Here is a 26127-nt window from a genome sequence, read left to right as displayed (position 1 = left end):
TTGAAAGTCAGTTTGGGGCTCTGGCCAGTAAATGGCTGTTTCTCCTCTCCAGTCCTTCCTAGATTCAGAAGATAGTTAAGAGGCCAGCAGACCCATAGATGCAGAGACACAGATAAGGAATACATATAAAAGATACATATACATATATGTACACATATATGTATACGATTGGCAATTATGGTAGCATTATGGTTAAAATGAAGCTGGGAGGGGGCCTGGGTGGCTCAGTCAGATAAGCGTCCAACTTCAGCTCAGGTCATCATCTCATGCTTCAGAGGTTCGAGCCCCACATCAGGCTCTCTGCTGTCCATACAGAGCTCGCTTCAGATCCTCTGTCCCCCATCTCTCTGAACCTCCCCCCCCCTCAAAAATAAATAAACATTTTAAAAAATAATGAAATGAACCTGGGACTGAATCCCTTGCATATCACTTATCAGTGTGACAATCTCTAAACCTTGGTTCCTCCATCCATAAGGTGGGTAAAATGGTACCTGCTTCACAACAAACGTGTTATAAAGATGAAAAGAGGTGAGCACGCAAAATGCACGCCATGCCTGGTGAGCAGTGAGCACTGGCACATATTATTGCCCCTCTTAGGAACGCCACTCCACTGCCTCTGTAAAATATTCCCTTTCCTGATAACCCCCTTCGAAGACACCTACACTCCTTATCACTCTAAGCCTGTGCTTTCTCAAGGGGGTGGGTGATTTTGTCTCCTCACCCCCCAAGGGACATTGAGCAAAGTCTTTAGGCATTATTAGTTGTCACAAACCCAAACTTGAAGGGCGCTCCTGGCATCCAGTGTGTAGAGGCCAGGGATGCTGCCTAAGTGCCCAGACTCTCCCTCCAACAAAGAATTATCATTACCAAAATGCCAGCAGTGTGAAGGTAGAGAATCCTGCTCTACTCTTAGCAGAGTTCCTGGAAGACTTCTTGTTCATTCTCCCAGTGTGACTGCACCTGCCCTTGCTTCTTTACACCTCTTTGGTTTCATTGGGAGCTGTAGGAGTAATTTATCTCTGAAATTATTTAACAAATAGGCTGACAACAAAGGACTGGGATGAAAGATCAATAGTATTTTAGGTCACCACTTCTCCAACTTTAATGTGCTACACACATCACCAGGTGATCATGTTTACATGCAGATGCTGGGCCCCGTCCCAGAGATTCTGATTCAGTGGGTCTGTGAAGGGTTCACGGGCGGTGTTGATGCTACTGGTCTAGGGTCCCAGAGTGTTTTGCTGACTGGCCAAGCCCTGAGAGAGAGGTCCTGATATGGGGCTGCCAGGGACAGCACAAGGCCCTCCATGGCCACTCATCTCACCAAATGGTATTAACAAAGAATTTCAACTAGACCCGACATCTTCCCTTTAAAGGTTTGGGTTTACAGGTTTCAAGATCCTGAGGCAAATTTCTCCTAGGTGCTATTTCAACAGCTCTCTCAAAAGCAGAACATTTTCACAGGGTCTTACAGGCTGAAAAGCAAAAGGTTTCTGTTTACTGTTAAAACCTTCTACTTCTGTTAGATTTACAATATCCACCAGCCCCTCTTTGCAATTCCCATCTCCCTCCACTAAACCTCCTTCTCTTGTGCTCCACATGGACCACAAGAAGATATGTTCTCTCCTCCCATGGCATGAATGTTTAAGCAACTGCCGGCATCTTCTAGGAAGATTTAACAGAAAGCGAATGGAACAAGAGAGAGAAGATATATTTCATGCATCTTACATGTACTGCCTATTTTCCTCAAGTATCCTTCCTGCCTTCAATTAGGCCCACTTAACATGCTCTAAAGTTCTGAGTAAATGTTACTTTTCCTCATTGGTTTATGGCTTATATGACAGAATGACAGTCATAGCAGATCACTAAGAAACACAAAATTGTTGGGTAACTCATTATGACTCTGCTACTGTACCACACTATTTGTAATTTAAAACAAAAACAAAAACAGGGAACCTGCGTGGCTCAATCGGTTAAGCGTCCGACCCTTGGTTTTGTCTCAGGTCATGATCTCATGGTTCATGAGTTCAAGCCCTGCATTGGGTTCCGTGCTGACAGCTCAGAGCCTACTTGGGATTCTCTCTCTATGTGTGTGTCTCTCTCTCTCTGCTCCTCCCCTGATCGCTCGCTCTCTCAAAAAAAAAAAAAAAAGGCAAGAATTTAAGTCTTTTCTAGTACCTCATTCCAAACATACAAGACTCACTTCAGGCACTCAGGCCAGGCCAGGTATCCATGTTGGATGCTCTCTTGCTTTCTGTGGTTTTCAATACAGCAGCCATCACATTGTAATAAACAAGGAATTATTGATCTAATGCCATCTTCCCTTCTAAAACATAATCTCCGGGAGGGCAGGGAACATGTGTTCTTGTGCCTGTGCAACTAACTTAGCCAGAGAAAGATACACAACCATGCTGATTGGTCTCACTTTAAAACTCATGACCACTAGCTTCACTTGGATGTAATATTACTCAGCGATCATTACATGTCCCTGGTCCATATGTGCTCTCTCTTGCCTGGACATCAGTTTCATACCTGCTCCAATCCCCTCATCCCCAACACATCCCTTCCCCCCAGCCCCTGATCTGATAGCTTTGCTTCTGATTTCATTGAAAATACAAGAATCTCTTCAGTCCACCCTCCAGCATCTCAGCCTGTGACCCCCAGATTTCTCTATTACTACAGAGGCCAATCCACACTCCCTTTAAGGCTGGTTGGCCTTCCTTGTGCATTTTATCCACTCCATCCTACTCTGTTGCTCTGCAACTCTCCTCTCCTCTCTGTGTCATCAAGAAATACCCTCCCTCTATATCATTCCCACCAGCCTACAACCACACTGCTATTTCTCTCATGTACAAAACACCAAAACACTTCTCTTGACTCCAATTCCCCACCTAGATCCTTTCCATTTCCCTGCTCCCTTCCCAGAAAAGCTTACTGGATAGATTGGTCTCTTTATAGGAGATTATAGTTCTTCACTGCCCATTCTCTCTTACGCCCACTAAGTTTTTGTCCTTCTTCCCCAGCCAAAACTGTTCTTACCCAGGTCCAGACAAGACAGAATTGGTCTCCTCACTTGTGGGCAGTTTCTAGATGGGTACTAAACACACCATCATGGGGTGAGGGGAACAATGAAGGAGAGGAACCCGTACCATGGCAGCTCCTGAGGGGTAGGAGGAATGGCACCAGGAAAGGCTGGAGGTGTGAAGGCTCAGTGTATTCAAGCAGAGGGATTTGGTTTGGCTCCTGGTGGGGAGGAGAGTTGGGGGAGTACAATGAAATAAGAAAATCAGACAGGGGGGCACCTGGATGGCTCAGTCAGTAGAGCATCAGACTTGGGCTCAGGTCAGACCTCTCTCTCTGACAGCACAGAGCCTGCCTCCAATCCTCCATCCCCCTCTGCCCCTCCCAGCTCACACTTGTGCTCTCTCTCTGAAAGGGAAAAGAAGAGAAGAGAAGAGAAGAGAAGAGAAGAGAAGAGAAGAGAAGAGAAGAGAAGAGAAGAGAAGAGAAGAGAAAGAAGAGAAGAGAAGAGAAAAGAAAAGGAGCCCCTGGGTGGCTCAGTCAGTTGAGCGTCTGACTTTGGCTCAGGTCATGATCTCACTGTTCGTGAGTTAGAGCCCCACCTGAGCCTGCTTCAGATTCTGTCTCCCTCTCTCTCTGCCCCACTCCTGCTTGTGCTCTGTCTCTCTCTGTCTTTCAAAAACAAATAAACATTAAAAAAATTTAAAAAAAGAAAAGGAAAGAAATGAAGCGAAAGGAAAGGAAAAGAAAAGAAAAGAAAAGAAAAGAAAAGAAAAGAAAAGAAAAGAAAAGAAAAGAAAAGAAAAGAAAATCAGACAGGGGCTCGACCAGAAAGGGACTTATGTATGATGCTGAGACGTAGAATATATCTGATCATGAGAAGAGTAGGGTGCCCAGAAAGGATTTCATGTGATCAAATTTAGAAAGACAGACAAGAAATCATCGTGGAAGATGGTCTAGTGGGTGAGAGTAGAGAAAATGTGCAGGATTTCCTCCATGTGCCAAGGCAGACACACCCTCCCCTCTCACACTGTCCTGTGCCCTGGGGGGCTAGCCTCTATATGAGGCACAGTGGGCTTCTGGGCTGGGCTAGCTGCCTCAGATTACCTGAAGAGCTCTAAACTCTATACATGTATCCTAGGGCCTCACATTGACAAAGCAACTCGGGGGGCTCCCCCTGGGTGATCCTGTTACATAGCCTGCTATGGGGGAGATGGACAAGGACAGCGCCTCTCAAATCAATGTGCCCACAAATCACTTGCGGATCTTGTTAAACTGCAGATACAACTCTAGTAGGTCTGGGTGGGGCCAGAGATTCCGCACGTGCAACCAGCTCCCAGGTGACACCACTGCTGCTGCCTGGAGGACCACACTTTGAGTTGCAAGGCAGGGGGGATCCCTGCGGAGACTCATTTACAACCAAGGAAACCTAGCTTCTCTCTTGGTTTAGTGATGTGGGCAAAAGGTTTTCTAGTGACAGAGCCCAGATGGAAGCATGCTCTACACACGTTCTTCCTCCCTTCCTTCCTTCTTTTCCTGCTTTCTGTCTTTTTCAGGTACGGAGTGGAGAAAAGTATACTTAAGTGTACTAAAGGATGAGACAAGGATTGCTTTCAAAACATCACAAAAACAGTTCTATAATATAAAAACACAAGAAGTGAGCTGCTAAAAGAACCAAGACTGAAGGGGTGCCTGGGTGGCTCAGTCAGTTAAGTGTCTGACCCTTGATTTCTGCTTAGGTCATGACCTCACGGTTTGTGAGTTCAAGCCCCACATTAGGCTCTGTGCTAATAGTGCAGAGCCTGCTTGGGATTCTCTCTCTCCCTCTCTCTCTCTGCCCCTCCCCTGCTCATGCTTTCTAAATAAATAAATAAATAAATAAATAAATAAAACTTAAAAAAAAAAAAAAAAGAACCAAGACTGAAGATCATTTGTGCCTTTGGGCTCTACCTTCACACCTCAGTGTGGGAAGAAGTCTCATTAAAGCAAAAATATCCCTTGATAGGAGTAAGCATTTCTTAAACAGAATGTTAATGGCTCTTAATAATCATAGAATGGTGCTGACAGCCTTTTTCCTGAAGGGAAGTCTGTAAAACAAGTTGACCAAACTGAAAGATTGGGGAAAGGGAGGGGATGAGTTATTTTCCTCTATTCTTAAAAAAATGTCAGACTATGGGGTGCCTGGGTGGCTGAGTTGGTTGAGCTTCTGACTTTGGCTCAGGTCATGATCTCACAGTTCCTGAGTTTGAGCCCCACATCAGGCTCTGTGCTGACAGCTCAGAGCCTGGAGCCTGCTTCAGATTCTGTGTCTCCCTCTCTCTCTGCCTCTCCCCCGCTCGCACTCTGTCTCTCCCTCTCAAAAAATAAATATTAATTTTTTTTTTTAAAAGAGAGAAAATGTCAGACTTATACCGTTCTGCTTCCAGTTCACTTTTGAAAATGTCTGGCGTCCAGTAGGAGTGGCCACACAAGTGTTAGAACAGCTTTATCTGGAGTGGTCAATTGCTTAATATTTTAGTAAAAATGCAAAAAAAACCCCACAAAACAAGCAAAAATCAAAGTTATTTTATTATCTCTAAGTATTCAGTATGACACCAAAGCAAATCCTTGAGAGACAGCTGTTCAAAAACACAAAGTAAGTTAGACTTGGCTTTCTCTACCCTTCCAAGTGGCTTCCTGCTTCCTTTATGTCTTCTTACTCTCTTCCTCAAAGCTCTTCCTCTCCCTCAACTGATGCAAAGCTTTTTTGGGTGCAGGGGTGGTGGGAATCATTTATTAGGCATGAGACTCAGAGCTCACTGGAACAACTCATGGAGGAGTTACGGGCTCCTTTCACAAAGTGAGGGGACACACAGGTAACTGAATTGCCCACCTGCCATTTCCTAGCTGGGGGGCAGGGGGGACAGGGGCAGGATGTTATCTTACACTTTCTTTGTCTCAGCTCTCTTATCTGTGAAGCAAACAAACCAACAAAATAAAAGACTATCTCAAACAGTTTAAGACAAATGAAAATGTATATAAAGCATTTAGTAAACAGTAATATCTCAATAACCATTACTGAAAACACCATTATTCTTTTTTTTTTTTAGTTTATTTGTGTTGAGAGAGAGAGAAAGAGAGAGCACAAGCAGGGGAGGGGCAGAGAGAGAGGGAGAGAGAGAATCCAAAGCAGGTTCTGTGCTGTCAGTACAGACCCCAATGTGGGGCTGGAACCCACAAGCCATGAGATCATGAACTGAACTGAAATCAAGAGTTGGATCTTAACCAACTGAGCCACCCAAGCTCCCCCAAACACCATTATTCTTATCACTAGGCTACCCTTGCGAGGCTGAGGCTGAGTGACCAGGAAGCAGGGACTTCAGGGGAAAAAATGCCTCAGGTCCCAGCAGAGACTCTTTTTCCTACCCTGATCCTCAGCCCTCCCAGGTTCTCTGAGGTGAATTTAGAAAAGCAAACTCATTCAGGGTTTGTGATTCAGGATAACTCCCATCATCCATCTCTCTTTCTCTCAAACAATTAAAATCAAACACAATTACTGAAATTAGAATTACAGATAATTGCGCACAAAGAGAATAATTTACTGCACTATGGATACACTGAATTTCCTTTTCCATTAATTATTTGGTTTTGATTTTCTCTTGGGCAGTAAGTGTGTTTATGGGGGGGGGGGGAGGGAGGTGTGCATACATACATTTTGCTATAGCTATGTATATGCTCATTAATGTCTCTGACCATAAATGAGCAAGGACAATGTCAAAAACATTGGTCCTTCTGAAGGAAGACTAAGATTAAAATCATGACCCAAACTAATCAATTTGGGGGAAGTGGCAAAAAAAAAAAAAAAGGATAATTTCTGCCCTCATTGTCTGAAATATCTGGGTAACTATGGATCATCATCCTTCTCTCTCTCTTTTTCCTAACAAGCAATTTCTCTAAGGAAATCAAGACAGCTAGTGGTTGGAGCCTAGGACCCGGAAGTTTAGGCAGGAGTTAGGCACCTTCTCAGCAATGAAGCATAAAGACTGGGAGACCCAGACCCTCAGAGGGCCGAGCCCTGGAGGAGCATCTTGGGGGAAAGCTCTGACAGGGCGCCACTGCTGCCTTTATGTCTAAGCCAAAAGAGCTGGTAAAAAAAAGTCTATGGAAAGCCCCCTGGGAGGTACTGCTTTCTATCCCCATTCCCTTCAAGGCTCTCCTCATTCTCCTCATGCTCTCTTCTGACCAGAGAAAGGTCCTTCCCGGGGCTTGGCATGAACCCAGTGGATTCTGACCCAACCTCCCCCACCTAGCAACCACAGGCCAAGGACACAGATGAAAAACTCTTGGTGGTAAGGTGTACTCGGTGCCCCCAAAGGAAAAAATAACAAAACACAGTCTTTTTACCACAGTAACAAATCTGCCTTAAGTAGGAAAAAAAAAATTTAATTGAATAATAAAGCATTCTATCAACATAGTAAGAAATCCCCTTTGACTGTCTGGTTAGTGACTGCATCACTGAGGCAGCCTGACCTAGTTCATGAACTCTGGTTTCAAGGGTTTTCTTCACACATTTTTATTCTTGCCAAGTCTGTAAGTTGCTGTGAATAACCCAGGGAAGATTTGTTTTTTCTTTGCAGCATAATCCAGGACCTGGTTTTCTGATCTTCCCTGGTTTTGATGCATAAAAGCCAACCTGATTTTAACAGGTTGCCTTAGCAAAATGTAACTATCCATTCATTCGTTTCTGAGCAAACAAGTACCTTCCATGTACCGGGTTTTCTGCAAGGTACCGAGTATGAGAACGGTCAGCATCTCTCCCCAGGGAGGCCCATGGCTAGCCAACTCCTTCCGCTACAATCAGCCCAAAGACTTTTTTAAAAAACTGAGCCAACAATTAAAAATAAATAATTTCAAATTTTCAAAAGTCTCTATTTCTGGCTTCTCTGGAAAAATGGAAAGATGTATCAGGCCACCTCACTTTCCTACATGCCCACTTTCTACTAGAGCTAAATGCCCCTTCCCCTTAGACAGTCACCTCCACTGACCCCATGCACCTATATGCACTCAGAATCAACCTTCTTCAATTACTGCTTGCCTGGCCCCTGATCTGGATCTGGATGGAGCATAACCTGGACTAAGTTATGCATTAGGTAGAGTAGACACAGTGCTGAAAGCCCATAGTACATTTCCTTCCAAAGGAAAACAAGAGAATATAATATGAAATACATGATAATGAACCCAGCCTAAGTTGTATTTCTCTTTATACCAACACAGTTGCAAAATGTAACTTCTGATGTTTTTATGGCAGAAGGGTGTCCACCTTGGCAAAAGTAATAATGCGACTCTGAACAGAGCTGAATTATATCAACTCCTTACTTGGAAAATGGTGATTAAACAGGAGAAATGTAAACATTTAAGATTTTCCCCATATTTTTAGAAAGGAGTATATAATTCACTGCAGTTGATGAGAAAAAGCTCTTCTTTTTGGAAAAGCACCAGGTAACAAATGGAGATTTGGGGGAAAATCACCCTCTGCCATCCCCAGTTGTCCAGACGCTGTGGTTCCTGCCTCAGCTTCATGGCCCGGACACTCAACCCCCAACTGCCGCACTATTGGTGTCTGAAAGCTCACGGCTGAGCCTTTCTCTGGGCACTGCCCTCATGGAGGAAGCTGGCAAGCCCAAGGTCTTGTCCTTCCCTGGTGGGAGCCTGTGTCTAATGTTTAGTTGATAAAGGGGCACAAAGGCCTGGCCCTTTGCTTCAATTTGTAATATCCCTGAAGACCCATCCAGATCTACAGCTGCCTGCAGTGTAGACTGAGGTCTCTGTTGCAGCTGTGGTAACCTCATCTTCTCTCTCTGCCCAGTCTTGCTTCTCCTAGTCTCTCATGGATGTCACCAAGCACAGTCCCTGAGAAGCCAGCACACAAATCTGCCTCCCAGAATCTGTTTCCCAGGGAACCCAAACTAAGACCCCAATAAATAATGGATTCCAGTGAGAATCATCAATGGATGCTGCTGTGGGTTGAATTGTGTTCCCTCCTCCTCAAATTCTTATGTTGACGTCTGGACCCCCACTGCCCCCTGAATGTGACCTTATTTGGAGATAGAGTCTTTCCAGACAGATTCAAGTTAAAAGGAGTTCATTAAGGTGGGCTTTAGTACAATGAGACCAGGGTGCTTACAAGAAGAGGAGATTTGGACCAGGCACCCAGAGAGGGAAGGGGATGTGAGGTGACATGAGGAGACAGTCATCTACAAGCCAAGGAGGGAGGCGCCTGGACCGGATGCTGCCCTCACAGCCTTTAGCAGGAACCAATCCCGCCAACACCTTGATTTCAGGCTGCTACCATCTAGAACCATGAATTATAAATTCCTGCTGGCTAACCCCCAAATCTGTGGTACTTATGAGAGCAGCCCTTGCGAATGAATACAGATGCTAAAATCATTAGGTCAAAGGATTGCCAGGAAGCAGGATATTCCCATGGTGTCAAAGCGTCACCCTCCAGACTGCCTACTAGCTGTGAAGGGGAAAATCACATTTTACCATGGAAGAATCTGGCACTTTACCAAGAGATGAAACTTAGCATCAGTAACAGTGGAAGAACTTGACATCAGGTGACTTTTTTTACATTTATTATTATTTTTTTTTATAAATTCAAGTTAGTTAACATACAGTGTAGTCTTGGCCTTAGGAGTAGAACCCTGTGATTCATCACTTACATATAACACTCAGTGCTCATCTCAACAAGTGCCCTCCTTAATGCCCATCATGCATTTAGCCCATCTCTCCCCCACCCAACACCCTCCAGCAATCCTCAATTTGTCTTCTGTATTAGAGTCTCTTACAGTTTGCCTCCGTCTCTGTTTTTATCTTATTATTCTTTCCCTTTCCCTATGTTCATCTGTTGTGTTTCTCAAATTCCACATATGAATGAAATCATATGATATTTGTCTTTCTCTGACTGGTTTTACTTAGCATAATACCCTCTATCTAGTTCTAGCCACATTGTTGCAAATAGCAAGATTTCATTCTTTTCCATTGCTGAGTAGAATTCCAGTGTGTGTGTGTGTGTGTGTGTGTGTGTGTGTGTGTGTGTGTGTATACATACCACATCTTCTTTATCCATTCATCAGTCAATGGACAGTTGGGCTCTTTCCATACTTTGGCTATTGTCGATAGTGCTGCTATAAACATTGGGTGCACGTGCCCCTTCAAATCAGCATTTTTGTATCCTTTGTATAAATACCTAGTAGTGCAATTGCTGGGTTGTAGGGTAGTTCTATTTTTAACTTTTTGAGGAACCTCGTACTGTTTTCCAGAGTGGCTGCACCAGTTTGCATTCCCAGCAACAGTGCAAAAGGGTTCCTCTTTCTCTGCATCCTTACCAGCATCTGTTGTTTCCTGAGTTGTTCATTCTAGTCATTCTGACAGGTGTGAGGTGGTATCTCATTGTGGTCTTGATTTCTACTTCCCTGATGATGAGTGATGTTGAGCATCTTTTCATGTGTCTCTTGGCCATCTGGATGTCTTTGGAAAAGTGTCTATTCATGTCTTCTGCCCATTTCTTCACTGGATTATTTGTTTTTGGGGGGGGTGCTGAGTTTGGTAAGTTCTTTATAAATTTTGGATACTAACTCCTTATTTGATATGTCATTTGCAAATGTCTTCTCTCATTCTGTCAGTTGCTTTTTAGTTTTGTTGATTATTTCCTTTGCTGTGCAGATGCTTTTTAGCTTGATGAAGTCCCAATAGTTCATTTTGCTTTTATTTCCCTTGCCTCCAGAGACACGTCAAGTAAGAAGTTGCTGTGGCTGAGGTCAAAGATGTTGCTGCCTGTTTGTCCTGTAAGATTTTGATGGTTTCCTGTCTCACATTTAGGTCTTTCATCCATTTTAGTGTATGGTATAAGAAAGTAGTCCAGTTTCATTCTTCTACATGTCATTGTTCAGTTTTCCCAGCACTATTTGCTGAAGAGACTTTTTTCCATTGGATATTCTTTCCTGTTTGGTCAAGGATTTGTTGGCCATACATTTATGGGTCTGTTTCTGCGTTCTCTATTTTATTGCACTAATCTACGTGTCTGTTTTTGTGCCAAAAGCATACTGTCTTGATGATCACAGCTTTGTAATACAGCTTAAAGTCCAGAATTGTGATACCTCCAGCTTTGGTTTTCTTTTTCAACATTACTTTGCCTATTTGGAGTCTTTTCTGGTTCCATACAAATTTCAGGACTGTTTGCTCTAGCTCTGTAGAAAATGCTGTGTTATTTTGATAGGGATTGCATTATATGTATAAATTGCTTTGGGTAGTATCAACATTTTCACAATATTTGTTCTTTCAATCCATGAGGGTGGAATGCTTTTCCATTTCTTTGTGTCTTCTTCAATCTCTTTCATAAACTTTCTGTAACTTTCAGCATACAGATCTTTTACCTCTGGTTAGGTGTATTCCTAGGTGTCTTACGGTTTTTAGTGCAATTGTAAATGGGATCAATGCCTTAATATCTCTTTCTGCTGCTTCATTATTGGTTTATAGAAATGCAACTGATTCCTGTACATTGATTTTATATCCTGTGACTTTGCTTAATTCATGTATCAGCTCTAGCAGTTTTTTGGTGAAGTCTTTCAGGTTTCTCATGTAGAGTATCATGTCATCTGTGAAAAGTGAAAGTTTGACTTCTTCCTTGATGATTTGAATGCCTTTTTTTCTTTTTGTTGTCTGATTGTTGAGGCTAGGACTTCTAGTCCTATGTTGAACAATAGTGGTGAGAGTACACATCCCTGTCATGTTCCTGATCTCGGGGGGAAAGCTCAGTTTTTCTCCATTGAGAAATATCATTATTTCATTGAGATATCATTATTTAATTATTTCATTGAGATGATATTAGCTGTGGGCTTTTCATATATGGCTTTTATGATGTTGAGTTATGTTCATCCTATCCCTACTTTCTCAGTAGGGATAGTTACATATATCTGATATGATATCTGAGATCTGAGATCTGAGATCTGATATCTCAGATCTGATATCTGAGAAACTGATAGTTTCTCAGTTTATAAGAACCATATAATCCTCCCAATATATGCAGAAAAAAACATTTGACAAAATACAACATCTTTCTTGATAAAAACCCTCAAGAAAGATGTTGTATTTTGTCAAATGTTTTTTTCTGCATATATTGGGAGGATTATATGGTTCTTATCCTTTATTAATGTGGTGTATCACATTGACTGATATGTGAATATTAAACCAGCCTTGCAGCCCAGGAATAAATCCTGCTTGATCATGGTGAATAATTCTTTTGATGTACTGTTGAATTCAATGTCCTAGTATCTTGTTGAGAATTTCTGCATCCAGGTTCATCAGGGATATTGGCCTGTAATTCTCCTTTTTAGTGGGGTCTTTTTCTGGTTTTAGAATCAAGGTAATGCTGTCCTCATAGAGTTTAGAAGCTTTCCTTCCATTTCTATTTTTTGAAACAGTGTGAGGAGAAAGAGTATTAACTCTTCTTTAATTTCTTTTTGGGAGATTTTTGATAACTGATTCCATTTCTTTGCTGGTTATGATCCTGTTCGAATTTTCTATTTCTTCCTGTTTGAGTTTTGGTAGTGTGTGAGTGTCTAGGAATTTGTCCATTTCTTCCACATTGTCCAGTTTGTTGGCATATAATTTTTCATAGTATTTACTTATAATTGCTTGTTTTTCTGTGGTGTTGGTTGTGATCTCTTTCATTTGTGATTTTATTTACTTTGGTCCTCTCTCTTTTCTTTTTGAGAAGTCTGGCTAGGGGTTTATCAATTTTGTTTAGTCTTTAAAAAAACCATCTCTTAGTTTCATTGGTCTGTTATACTTTTTTTTGGATTCTATATCATTTATTTCTGCTCTAATCTTTATTATTTCCCTTCTTCTGCTGGCTTTAGGCTTTATTTGCTGCTCTCTTCCTAGCTCCTTTAGGTGTAAAGTTAAGATGTAAATTTGGGACCTTTCTTGCTTCTTGAATCAGGCCTGAATTTCCTCTTAGGACTACTTTTGCTGCATCCCAAAGGTTTTGGACTGTCATGTTTTCATTTTCATTTGCTTCCATGTATTTTTTAATTTCTTCTTTAATTTCCTGGTTAACCCATTCACTCTTTAGTAAGGTGTTCTTTTAACCTCCATGTATTTAAGGGCTTTCCAAATTTTTTCTCGTGGCTGATTTCAAGTTTCATAGCATTGTGATCTGAAAATATGCATGGTATGATCTCAATCTTTTTGTACCTGTTGAGGACTGAATTGTAACTCAATATGTGATCTATTCTAGAAAATGTTCGATGTGCATTCAAGAAGAATGTGTATTTGCTACTTTAGGATGAAAGTAAGCAAGTCCATCTAGTATGTTATTCAGAGACTTTGTTTCCTTGTTACGTTTCTGCTTAGATGATCTGTCTATTGTTGTAAGTAGAGTATTAAATTCTCCTACAATAATAGTATTATTATCAATGAATTTGCTTATGTTGGTGATTAATTGATTTATGTATTTGGGTGCTTACAAATTGGGGGTATAACTATTTATAATTGTTAGCTCTTCTTGATGGATAGACCCCTTAAGTACGATATAATACCCTTCTTCATCTCTTGTTACAGTCTTTGTTTTAAAATCTGGTTTGTCTGATATAAGTATGGCTACTTTGGCTTTCTTTTGGCATCCATTACCATGATGGATGGTTCTCTATCCCTTCACTTTCAATCTATAGGTGTCCTCAGGTCTAAAATGAGTCTCTTGTAGATAGCATATAGATGGATCTTGTTTTTCTATCCATTCTGAAACCCTATGTCTTTTGAATGGGGCATTTAGTCCATTTGCATTCAGAGTGATTATTGAAAGATATGAATTTAGTGCCATTGTGTTATCTGTAGGTTTTGTGCTTGTGGTGATGTCTCTGATCCTTTGTAGTCTTTGTAGCATTCCACTCGCAGAGTGGTCATGAACTCCTTTAGTTTTTGTTTCTCTGGGAAAGGCTTTATCTCTCCTTCTATTCTGAATGACAGCTTTGCCGGATAAAGATTCTTGGCTGCGTATTTTTCCTATTCAGCACATTCACTATTTCCTGCCACTCGCTTCTGGCCTGCCAAGTTTCAGTGGAAGGGTCTGCTACTACCCTTATGTGTCTACTCTTAAAGGTTAAGGCCTGTTTGTTCCTGGCTGCTTTAAGAATTCTCTCTTTGTATTTTGCCAGTTTCACTATGAGATGTCATGGTGTTGACCTGTTTTTGCTGATTTTGAAGGGAGTTCTCTGTGCCTCTTGGACTCAGGTGTCTGTTTCCTTCCCCAGGTTAGGAAGTTCTCAGCTATTTGTTCAAATAAGCAAATTTTTTTCTCAGCTAATTTGTTCAAATAAACCTTCTGCCTATTTTTCACACTCTGTTTTTAATGTTTGTTTATTTTCGAGAGACAGAGAGATAGACTGTGAGCAGGGGAGGGGCAGAGAGAGAGGAAGGCACAGAATCGGAAGCAGACTCCAGGCTCTGAGCTGTAGCACAGAGACCAATATGGGGTTTGAACCCACGAACCACAGGATCATGACCTGAGTCGAAGACGGACGTTCAACCAACAGTCACCCAGGCATCCCTGCATTTGTAAAGTTCGGAAGAGCACGCATTGTTGCTGCTAGGCTCATCCTACTAGGTGGAGGGTATCCTGTCTCTAATGGAGTAAGGTCTATTTTTCTTCACAATCATCACAGGATAACACAGGGGTGTGTCAGGGTCACCCCATCTCACATCTTGAGGCTCTTGGGTTCCCATCCAAGGAGGAGAGATTTCCCCATCAGGCAGACGCACCCAATTCTGAATTCCTGATCCTTGGATTCAAATGAAACCCCAAGCTCCGCTATGAGACGTGGGGATTTGGGTGCAACAATGACATGTGGTGGACAAGGCCAAGTGCTGCCCAACTGCTGAAGGTACAACCTTCATTGTCTCTGGAATATTCCATGAAGGGATGCCATCCACGTAGAGCACAGTGAGGATGGCACCCTTGGAGAGCTGTGTATCCTGGCCCACTGGCAAGGAGTTGAATATGTTTCAAATGCTCTGAGGCCCTTGCCCTTACCCTCTTTGAGTGCACAGGCTCCACCCATGGGTTGTGGTCTCCCCCATATCAGGGGTTATGGCTTCTGTGAACAGTTTTACTTTCATCTCCCAGAGATAGGGGCTGCTCCAGGCTTTGGTTCCCTTTTGGTTCTTTTGAGAAGTAATGGTTTTTCCTGTCTGCTCCTTGGACATCCCCATGGACAGCCAGTCAAAACCATTCTGGTTTCACAGGTAAATCCCTTGCCAACTGGTGTTTCCCTGTGTCTTGGAAGGTCCAGCTTCCCTTGGGCCTCCCCTCTTCGGCCTTGAGCTTTTCAATGAGCAAAACTACCTATTTCCTTTGTCTCCTCTGAATCTTTTCCCTGTCTTCCACTAGTCCAGTAGAATAGGCTGTTTTAAGAACCCTCATCCCAGGGGCACCTGGCTGGCTCAGTCAGTATAGCATGGGACTCTTGATCTCTGGGTCATGAGTTCGAGCCCCACGCTGGACACGAAGATTAAAAAAAAAAAAAAAAAAAAGGAATCCTTATCCTGAATTTACTTGTGCAGGTCTTGTTTTGCCTACCTGTCCTTTTTTTCCCCTTTAATGACTTATTTTAATTCTCAGAATTCTTCCCTGGCATTGCATGCCCCCTAGAGATGCTAATTAAGAGTCTCCTCTTCCTGCAAATAGTCATCAGGCGGCCCAGCTCAGCCGTTGTTCTCAACCTGGGTGGCACATCAGAATCACTTAGGGAGCTTTCAAAAGTCTCAGGAGCCCAGGCTACACCCCAGACCAGTTAAATCAGGACCTGGGGGTGGGGCCCAGCCGTGATATTTTTAAAGCTCTCCAGGCAATTCCAAAGCGTAGGCAAGGTTGACAACCACTGTTTATTGTTCCCATTTACAATGCATGTTTCTATGTTTAAGACACTTCTGTAGCCAGTAGGACAGAAGCTCCAGCTTCCAGAGTGAAGACTATTTCCATCCCCATTGTCCAAAAAGGTCACTTGCAAAGGTCACATCTCAAGCCAAAACGTGCATCTCAGAGAAACAGTCTTTTGAATAAAAATAAATCCAATTGTTATTCCCTAGCACAACACAGATGTGAGGATGCCAATGGGGACCTGACTTGCCCACCAGCTCTAGAAGCCCTGGTCCCAGGAAGAAATACTGAGGGGGATTTCATCTCTCAAGATGAGACCCTTAGGGCCCCAGGATTAAGATGGCAAACCCAAAGGAAGAAGAAGCGCTACAGGGAGTAGTGACTCCTGTAGGGAGGAGGAGGAGGAGGAGGAGGCTGCAGAGAGGATGTGGTTTCTGACCTGGGTTTTTGATAACAAATGGGACTTTCCCAGGCAGAGGGGAGGGAGAAAGGCACAAAAGTACTTGGAGAAGGGCCAAGGGAGCCACAGCAATTTGATCCAGACCTCACCAGTCCACCTCATAAGGGAAAGAACCAGCTCTGAGTTCCCAAAAGCTGACACTGTCACACTGAAATTAAAGAATCCAATCCACCAAGAGGTATCCATCCCAAAGATGTGATAAGTGGCCAAGTCTGTGAAGATGAGCAGGTTGCTGTTCAGAAGGCAGAGGGATTCGTTTGAGGCTGGCAGAGTGGAGTAGGGTTTCCTGAAGAGAGAAGCTGCACCTCAGGGGGTGAGGAGAACCAAGGGGATCATTTTGGGGAGCACGGAGGTTGGGCCAAGTTGGAGGTTGGGCAGGTGGCTGCTGAATACCAGGTTAGGAATGCAGAGAGTCCTAGTTAGGTATCTTTCCTTGCATCTATAACCTCATCTGAGAAGCTCCACTGTAAGCTCTCTGAAAGCAGCGGTCAGCTCTGGATTTCACCCCACCTCCAAAAGCAGCAGCACACAGTTGTACATCTGTCAGGTCCGAGTAAAGAAAAGTTCGCCAATGGAATAGTAAGCATTCTTGGAAGTAGTGGAAGTAGGAAGGATGGAAGGGATGTGTTTAAGAGAAAGAATTTTCAACACGCCACTGTCTGATTGTACACAAAGAGCTCACTCTCTTGAGAGATACTGTTTCTTCTCCGGAAGGTTCCTCAAAGCAAGCCTACCCTTCCCGCTTGGGGTGCAAGGAGGCCCCCAGACCCACTGACTACCAGTCTGGGATGCTCACTCCATCAGGATGTTTCGGTGCTTTTCAACCCTTTCATTTCATTTTCATTTTCAGCTCTGTGATTGATATGCGGAGTACCCACCAAGCCTGCCATTCTTGAGAGCAAAATCGGGAGACAGGATGTGGAGGACACGGCAGAGTTCTCCTGGGCGACTTCTGCCGGCCAGCTGGTTGCAGTTGGCACCAGCACTTCTTTTGCCTCCATCAGGAATCCAAGGTGCAGGACACAGCTCCTGGGCCAAGGCCTGGCATGGGTCTAGCCTGGCTAGGACAGCTTTGAGGAACCTTGCAGGGGCCGTGAGTGCAGAGCAGGTCACCTGGGGAGAGCACCAGCTCCCTCCCCTTCCCTCCTCCTAATCCAGAGGTAACTTTCTCAAAGCCTTTCAGCCTCAGTGCAATGAGACTTGCTGTGAGCACAGTGGGACGGGCTTGGGGCTGTGAGAGCTCACTGCAGCTGTCAGCACCGCTGCAGCAACTAAAAGCAGGGAATGCATCTGGGGGACACGTGGTCCGGGACTTGGAGTCACATCCCAGCTCCGGTCTTGCAGCCTACAAGTGGAACGTTTATTTTCAAAGCTCATCCGCTTCCCACGCAGAGCCTCTCCAGGTGCAAGGAGGCAGCGCGGGTTCCACGAGGGTGGATTCCATGGTTCGGAGCCCTGGACCGGGAGCCCTGTCACACTCTATCCACTAAGACAGAGTGAGCTGGAGAGAATTCAGACCTCACAGCCACACAAACATAAGCCCCCCCACCCGGCCCAAAACACGCCAACTTATTCCTCACTCCCTTCCCTCCCTTGGTAGCAAAATGACTGCAGTTCCCGCCTTCCTCTCTTGTACACCTTTGACTTCGGAAAAGGAGAAATACCATCTCCTTGGTTCAGACCAAGGTGCCTCCAGCTTTTGCTTCTTACAAACCCCACATTTCCAACAGTAAGTGTTGTAAATTAGGGCCCCTCCCCACCTCCTCTCCTCACTCAACCTTCCTCATTTCCATTTTTGCTCCAAGAACATTTTCTGCTTGGGAGGAAGATTCTTTTCTCCCCTCTCCTATTACTTCCAGAGTGACCTGCTGATTTCAGTCATGGAGCCACTCGTCCAGGGGTCTCCATGCCTCTCACGTGTTCAACAAATGATAGCCCAGGCATCTCACCAGCTCGAGTCCCCTTCTGGCTAAGATGTCACGGTCAGATCCTGCTGAAGCCGGGGCCCCTGGCTAGGTTCTGAGACGACATCTTTCACTGATCACTGCCAGCCCTGCCAGCGGAGGCACAGCCCCCAGGTCCCCCCACTCTAGGCACAGTCAGCAAGCGCAAGTACTTCAGGGACCGAGCTCCGGGAGAGAAACGGAACTCCAGTCGCTGGAAACAGATCCTCCTCCTCGTTCTGGGTGTGGTTCCCGGATAAGAAGCAGCGGCAGCACCTGGGCTTGTTAGAAATGCTACTTTCGGGGCGCCTGGCTGGCTTGGTCGGTTAAGCGTCCGACTTCGGCTCAGGTCATGATCTCGCGGTCCATGAGTTCAAGCCCCGAGTCGGGCCCTGTGCTGACAGCTCAAAGCCTGGAGCCTGTTTCAGATTCTGTGTTTCCCTCTCTCTCTGCCCCTCCCCTGTTCATGCTCTGTCTCTCTCTGTCTCAAAGATAAATAAACGTTAAAAAAATTTTTTTTTTAATTAAAAAAAAGAAAAAGAAAAAGAAATGCTACTTTCATCACCACTAGTCTGGGAGGTGGGGCAGTGGTTCCCAAACACCGGCATGAACGATGATGGTGGTGATGATAATGGCTGATGCTAAGCATAGTAACTCTGCACCCACCCATGTCCTAAGGATTTTATTAACACACTTACTCATCACAACAACTCTCGGAAGAGTTAAGTACTATTCATATTCTTGCAATTTTACACATGAGAAAACTGAGAACAGAGGGTTAGGCAACTTGGTGTCATCAGAGTAAATAACAGAATGACAGGTCGGGCTACACACACACACACACACACACACACACACACACACACACACACCCCTTCACTGACTCCTCACTTGGCTTCAGTGATCTCCTCCCAGAACATGGGCAAGCTCAGCCTGGCTCACTCTCCCAGTGCATTATACAGCTCAGTGGCCAAAAACCACTTCGGGCCAAATGCTTGGGTTTAAAGCTTGGTTCCACCACTTTGTGAACTTGGACAAGTAACTTAGGCTTTCTGTGTCTGTTTCCTCAGCTGTACGATGAGGATAATAACTGTGCCCATCTACCCCATAGGGCAGTCGTAAAGATTAAACTGGTTAATACACGTAATTGTGCCTGATGCATAACACACGCTCAGTAAATGTCACCTTATTCTCTTGAAGGCCTCTAATTTGTAGAGGGGTGGAAAAAAGCAAGACACATATAGGAAGAAGAGAGGGAGAAAAAGAACTTGGGAACACCAGCCTGAGAATTCTGTGACAACTCCTCAGGTAAACACTCATTCAGGTCCCTGCCCCTTCTCCCCTCTGTTGGAAAAGCGCACACTAATGAAGCATTCTGTGCACAACTGAGGGAGGAGATGTGAATCTCTTCATTCTGGGTCTCAGGCACATATTTCATCTTCCCGTGAAAGCAGATGGTGTTGACCCAGGCCCACCACCTCTAACTCTGAGAACTGCCTGGTGTAAGCAGAATTCCATGTCAAAGTACAGAGAATCACAGATGTTTGCTGCATCAAAGAAGCAAATAAAGTGGGACCTACGAGATTCAGTGCCCTGCTTCCACAGGAGCAAGGACAAGAAGAAAAACGGCCACTAGTCAATAAAATAAAGTCTGAATCTAAACGCTTAAGAACATCTAGCTATTTAGAGGAAATATGTAACTCTATTTTATTAGGGTTATTGTTGCTCTTCGAGGTGGATAAGACAGCAAAAATAACCATCAGAGGATGCCAAGCCTGTGGGGCAAGAAGGACCAGGCGCAAAGGTAAAGGGCGCCTAGGATGCTGAAATGTATTGACTTAATTAAGGAGGGAGAGTCTTACAAGTGGAAAAAGGAGCCAACACTTTGCCTCTTCCTCTCTCCCAGACTGGCCTCCCTCTCTTCCAGAAACGCCAAAATGATCCAACCACCGGGACCAAGTAGATAAGGCTCTGGCATCAGATGAGCCAACCCGATAGCTAATTTGACGTGATTTTCTCCTACAGTCACTCAAGGCTCTTGGTAATCACATACCCCCCCTGCGTAATCAGCAGGGGATCTGTGCAGTGAGGAGATGCAGTTTCTGTGCTATTCCAGCTCATGTTTAAGATCTGGGCAGCTGTCAGAAACCACATGACAAAGGGATAAGAATTTACTGTGCTTCTGTCCTTGATAAATTATATATTAAATCTTATATTAAATAGAAATTAAATAGAGAGCAGCCTTTAAAATTGTGTTTTTTATTGGGGCACCTGGGTGGCTCAGTCGGTTAAGCGGCCGACTTCGGCTCAGGTCATGATCTCGCGGTCTGTGAGTTCGAGCCCCGCGTTGGGCTCTGTGCTGACAGCTCGGAGCCTGGAGCCTGTTTTGGATTCTGTGTCTCCCTCTCTCTGACCCTCCCCCATTCATGCTCTGTCTCTCTCTGTCTCAAAAATAAATACACGTTAAAAAAAATTTTTTTTTAATTGTGTTTTTTATTTATTTCTTATATGCATATTTATTTTTGAGAGAGAGAGACAGAGCACTAGTGGGGGAGGGGCAGAGAGAGAGAGAGAGAGAGAGAATACAAAGCAGGCACCAGGCTCTGAGCTGTCAGCACAGAGCCCGACGTGTGGCTCGAACTCACAAACTGTGAGATCATGACCTGAGCTGAAGTCAGTCACTTAACTGAGCCCCTAAAATTGTTTTTTTAGAAAGATAAACACAAATGTCAAAGCAACAGAAAAATCAAATTCACTTCTCACGCTGCCATGTAACAAAAGTGAATAATGTCTTTTTAGTTTCATTGTTGCTTGGTCTTTTTTTTTTTTTTTTTAACATACTTATAGTCAATATTCACAAAATTTGGGCTTAACTATTTTTCACTTAGCATTATTTTATATCAACATTTCTATTCCTTTCATCATACACAAATGTAACATTCTTAATAGTAATACTATATTTCATTATATATCATAATATGCTTTTATTTCATCATTTTTTGGTATTTTTTCCATTTTTTTCTTTTTGTCTCTTCTCTGCCCCCCCCCATGATTTTTCTTTTTTTGAGTTATTTATTCAGAATACGGTCTCAAGCATATGTTTACCAGGCCAAGGATGTGATATTTCATGGCTCATTACACTTTGCCATGTTGCTTTCCAGAAATATTGTATTAATTTATGTTACTAGGAGAATACAGCTTTCTCAAAAGCCTTGCCAGATTTTGATTTTGTAATCATAATTTGCTTTTACCAGTTTAACTGGCATTGCGTGACTTTGTGCTTTAAGTTCCTATAATTACTAGGGAGGCTGAATTCTTTTCCACTGATTTGTTTTCTATTTCTATTGCCTCTTGTGTGAAGGACATGCTCAGATTTTCTTTAACCATGAGTGCAGTAGAAATAGTATTGCCCTTGTGGATTTGGTTTCGTTCCCTAGAGATTCTGGATGTTCATTTTTTTCAATCCATTCTGTTTATCACAAACGATTTCCCTCCTAAGTCACTTTGACTCAAGAAAGTTTTGCTCAGTCCATGCAGGTTCCATTCAGGCAGAAGATCATCCATTCAGGCCGGGTTCCTGGTGCTTTAATTACTGGCGGCTGCACAGCATAATCCCTTCATACATTTTCCTGCAGGCAGCCTGATTTTAAGTTCCCCAACTCCCTAATGAACTCGGTTCCCGATTTGTCAAATATACCCAGCAATTGTTCAATGCTGTATCAGGTGCTCCTAGGAAAAAAAAATCAGGGAAACTGTTTTAATATTTGCCTTTCTGGGCATCTCTGATTTATATGATGCCTTTCTGGTAGGGTATCGTTTACTGATTGATCGCAAAGCTTTCTGTGACTACTGGGTCAGATTCTGAAAAGGGAAGAAGAACCAAAGTGAAGATGAATCTATGGCACACGGGGGTAGGATGGCAGGGGAAGAAAACCAGATCATAGACAGGATAAGATTAACTTAAAACAAAACTTACGTGTTTGAAATATGTTACAGAATGGACATAAGGTCAATTTAGTTGGTTCAAAGGATATCCACCATCTAGGAATATATCTACCTTTTGCTGGCATCACACAAAATTGTAAAGCAACAACAATAATTAAGAACTGTACAAGAAATGCTAAACATTGCACAAATTATTTGATTTTCAAAAATGGCCAAAAGACTAACAGACACATGAAAAAATGCTCAACATCACTCATCATCAGGAAATACAAATCAGAACCATAATGAGATACCACCTCACACCTGTCAGAATGGCTAACATTAACAACTCAGGCAACAACAGATGTTGACGAGGATGCAGGGAAAAAGGATCTCTTTTGCACTGCTGGTGGGAATGCAAGCTGGTGCAGCCACTCTGGAAAACAGTATGGAGGTTCCTCAAAAAATTAAAAATAGAACTACCCTCTGACCTAGCAATTGCACTACTAGGTATTTATCCGAGGGATATAGGTATGCTGTTTCGAAGGGGCACACACATCCCAAGGTTTATAGCAGTGCTATCGACAAGAGCCAAAGTATGGAAAGAGCCCAAATGGCCACCGATGGATGAATGGATACAGAAGATGTGGTATATATATACAGTGAAGTATTACTCGGCAATCAAAAAGAATGAAATCTTGTCATTTGCAACTACGTGGATGGAACTAGAGGGTATTATGCTAAAAGAAATTAGTCAGTCAAAGACAGATAATCATATGACTTCACTCATATAAGGAATTTAAGATACAAAACAGATGAACATAAGGGAAGGGAAGCAAAAATAATATAAAAACGGGGAGGGGACAAAACATAAGAGACTTAAAATATAGAGAACAAACAGGGTTGCTGGAGGGGTTGTGGGAGAGGTGATAGACTAAATGGGTAAGGGGCATTAAGGAAGACACTTGTTGGGATGAGCACAGACTGTTGTAGATAGGGGATGAATCATTGGAATCTACTCCTAAAATCATTGTTGCACTATGTGCTAACTTGGATGTAAATTTAAAAAGTAATTAATTAATTAATTTTAAAAATGGCCAAAAGATTTCTGTTTAAAAAAAAATTTGTTGCTGTCTATCCCTTGGCTTTTTTTTTTTTTTTTTTTTTTTTTTTTTTTACCTATAAGAAGGATCCCAAGGTGAGGAAGAAGGCGTCTCAGCACGCTTCCTCTCTCACTCAATTCTTTCTCACCACAAGCTTAGATTATGCAGTCACACACTGATGCCCCCCACCTCTCCATCCCCACTCTCCCAACCAGGCTAACTCCTGGCCACAACTTTGGGTCTCTGGAGAGGAGAGACTGGTGGTAGAGAAGCTACTCTGAAGAGCTACATATCTAACTGGTGAGGGGAAGGGGCATTTCTCCTCTGCGGTAGACACAACTACATTGTAGTTCCAAAGTTCAGGTGCCAAAGAGTTACCATTATTATTGTTACTATTATTATTAACACTTACTGAACACTTAGAATATGCCATGACCTAAGATAATCACTTAAATACCTTATCTCTTTTAATTTTCACTACCACTATTATCCCATTTTACAGATGAGGCCAAGTGATGTTTAAAAGCCTGGCTATGGTCACCCAGCTGATGATAACAGACAGGACTGACACTCTCTAACATCTTGCCTCTCATAGTATGGGTATATGTCTTGATTGTTTGTAATAAATTATAACTTTTGCCACAAGTGTGCTATTTTTAGCTGTTAAAAAAAACAAACAAACAACTACTAGTTAAGAGCTGACCATTCCTATGAAGCCAAATGCAAAAAGCCCTAACTTGTGATTTCCCAGGCAAACAGCACCAACCACCTTACCATCTCCTGTTCTTTTCTAATAATTCCACATGCTAGCTGTGTTCCTTTCAACACTGGTAAGATATCTGAGATCACACTGGGGCAGAGGTGGAGGAGGACAGAGGGTAGGGATCCCAGCATGGAAGCCAAGAGGCCTGTGTTTTGGCCCAGCTTTTACCACTGACTCATCTCTTTGAACCAGAAGTTCCTCATGGGCAAAGGAAACCCGTGGTTGACATGATTTCTAACATCCACTCCAACTTTAATTGTCTAACAATCTAAGAAGCCTGGTGGTGTCAGCATACCCGTGGCTACAGGTGTAGACACAACACCCCCTACCGGCAGCCGCTGGGCAGTGAGGTCGTGGTCACTGGCTCAGGACTCCAGCCTGCTGGTCCTTGGTGGGGGGGGGGGGGGGGGGGGGAGGGGGGGGGGTGGTGGCTGTGGGGACTGTGGGAAAGGCCAGCAAAGGGGGAAGCGGTTCAGGCATGCCCCCCACTCACCCAGCTCTTCTCTAAAGTATATATCGCCATGTGTCCGCTGAGAGAAATGTGCTTAAGATTCAGATAGGCAAAGGTTTTACAGAGGGCAGGAGGATTACAGAATAATTTAGGGGAGAGTCAGGTGGTGGGGGCTGGGGCAGGTCCTTGTGTGATCATGAAAAGCCACAATTTTTTTTTTTCATAAAAAATGCTTTTCTTTTAAAGTAAGGTATAGTCTCTTAAAGGCAGGCATATATCCATTCTCTGAAAGTGAAAAATAAACTATGGATTTTGTGTGTTCGTCTAAAATATAAGGCAGGTAAAGGTTCTGTGCTTCCCCCAAGGGTGCTTATCAGCGTCAGCTATGTGCTGTGTGGGCCTGCTCACCTCTGTAGCTGAAAACCAGCCCCAAGCACTTCACTTCTCAGCAAAGTGACCTGCCCTTCCAATGTCATCAGCCTCTGTTCCCTTCCTCCTGGGGCATCTGATGGGAAACACAGGCCCTTTCCATTTAGACTCTAGATAAACACACATAACACAATGACATTTCAAGGCTTTAGGAATGGTTTTAAAAAATGAAAATTCTGAGCATCGAATCTGCAGCCCGCAGCACAGCAATAGGGCAGCCAATCGCCTGGGTCTCCTAGCTTCTCCCATTCACCTCTTCCTGAAGCCTCACACCTGAGGACAGGGCTGTTCGCCAGTACCCCGCACCTCTCCTGGGACTCACCTTCCCTATGAACATATCAGAGGAGAGGAAGAATGGGGGGTGGAAAATGTGTCCAAGAGGGCAGGTGGGAGAGGAGGAATCCAATCTACGGTAAAGTCCGTTTTCACATTAAGTTCCAGAAGATCTCACCCCCCACCCCCCCACCGCAATTCACACAGAGAGATTGACTGCCTCTACCGTCATGAATGGAAAAAACTAGCCTGGCCTGTTCTCTACACCAAGGGCTCCTGGTTCCCAGCCTGTGGTCCATTCCCCTGGAATGCTTCCCCAAAGCACCCCTCAGTTGGCTCTGCTTTCTTCCCCTGGCTCTTACCTTCTGGATCTTTCCCCTTCCTTTCCATCCTTTCAAATATAAGCCCATCAAACCAACAGAGACTCATTTTAATCCCTCCCCTAACCCTCCACCCCACATCTGCTCGAGCTGGCAGAGACAGAAAGCCCTGTAGTGAGCGAACTGGGGAGGGCCAAAGACTGTAAATGCTAATGGCAGAGTCTTTCCTTCCCACCTATTGAGTTTAGGCTGGTCTTGTGGTTTTGTTTTGGCCAACAAAGTGTACGATAGTGATTCTGTGTGATTTCCAGAGCCGAGGCCTCCAGAGGCCTTAGAGCTTCTGCTCGGGTCTCTTGAAATGTTGCCCAGATCACCATGAAAGGAAGCTTGTTTAGCCTACCAGATAATGAGAAGCCATAAGAACATGGCCTGAGGCACCCTGCCACCAGTCAGCACTAAATGCCAGTGATGGCTGACCCTCCAGCTCGGTGCAGCTGCAGAAGCAGGCCCCGGTGAAACCAGCA

General features: G+C 43.8%; 1 protein-coding gene across 1 annotated transcript in view; it reads right to left on the bottom strand.

Moving 5' to 3' along the window:
- SCD5 (stearoyl-CoA desaturase 5) overlaps positions 1–26127 on the bottom strand; it is a 156795-nt gene that overhangs the window by 70372 nt on the left and 60296 nt on the right. The gene's annotated exons all lie outside the window — the stretch shown is intronic.

This window comes from Neofelis nebulosa, chromosome 3, assembly GCF_028018385.1.
Source record: "Neofelis nebulosa isolate mNeoNeb1 chromosome 3, mNeoNeb1.pri, whole genome shotgun sequence".
NCBI classification, from domain to species: Eukaryota; Metazoa; Chordata; class Mammalia; order Carnivora; family Felidae; genus Neofelis; species Neofelis nebulosa.
The sequence above is the reverse complement of the archived record's forward strand: the minus strand, read 5'-3'. Positions and strand labels throughout refer to the sequence as shown.